The sequence below is a fragment of the Onychostruthus taczanowskii genome, unplaced genomic scaffold (genome assembly GCF_017590055.1).
Source record: "Onychostruthus taczanowskii isolate IOZ18803 unplaced genomic scaffold, ASM1759005v1 scaffold59, whole genome shotgun sequence".
In the NCBI taxonomy this organism is placed as follows: Eukaryota; Metazoa; Chordata; class Aves; order Passeriformes; family Passeridae; genus Onychostruthus; species Onychostruthus taczanowskii.
The window spans coordinates 4,171,237-4,172,123 of NW_024503568.1; positions in this window are offsets into that span (position 1 = coordinate 4,171,237).

Sequence of the window (887 nt, forward strand, 5' to 3'; positions counted from 1 at the left end):
ATATATTTCAATTTGATCATTAAAATATTTCTGTTGCAAAGAACACAACCATAGATGATCAGAAAACATTTTTTTCCTCTCATTCCTTTGAATATTTCACAAGCATTTCCTATAATTTCGAAAGTTTCCAAGTGAAAACACAAACTTTCAACACCAAGGCTCAGCCCAGCAAAGCATTTTCAGATGAGTTGGGATGACCAGTAGTGAAAAAGAGAGATTATAAGCACCTACACAAAGTATCTACAGAAAAGTGAAATAAACCTCATGCCTTTTGAAAAACTAAGGGAAAAAAAAAGTCTTGTTGTCTACAGTGAGAATTGACTTTGAATTACTTTTGCAAGCGGCATAAAACAGCTTAATTTGTTTTCCAGATGAAGCAGGAATATGATTTGGTAACTGCTTTCACTTTGTTTGGAATTTAAAATTTGTGTGACTGTCTTGTAATTGACAGAATAACTTCCAAAGGTACTTCTGTAAAACTGATTTTAATCCCTTTTCACACGTACAGAGTGTGGAACATACAGTTCATAGCAGCAATAGAATACAAGGCAAATCTGCTGCCAATAGCATGAGGTGCTGTCTGGCTTCTTGCAAAGGTTCAGGCACATATAACATTATCTTTGCAAGACTACATTTGGACTTTCAAGTAGCAAAATACCATTAAATGATTAAACAAGAGTAACCTGAAAGTACAACACTGAATAATTGCATAAAACGTACACAATTCCCTCTTGTGCTTGTGCTTAGGCAGCCAAAGCAACATGTAGAGGATACATACATTTGTCCTGCGCAAACCCACACAGCAAATATATTTTCAAGTAGTAATGAAGAAGAAAAAGCCCTGGTGATTTAATTACTCATGCACAAGTTGCCATAGTGTGTTGATT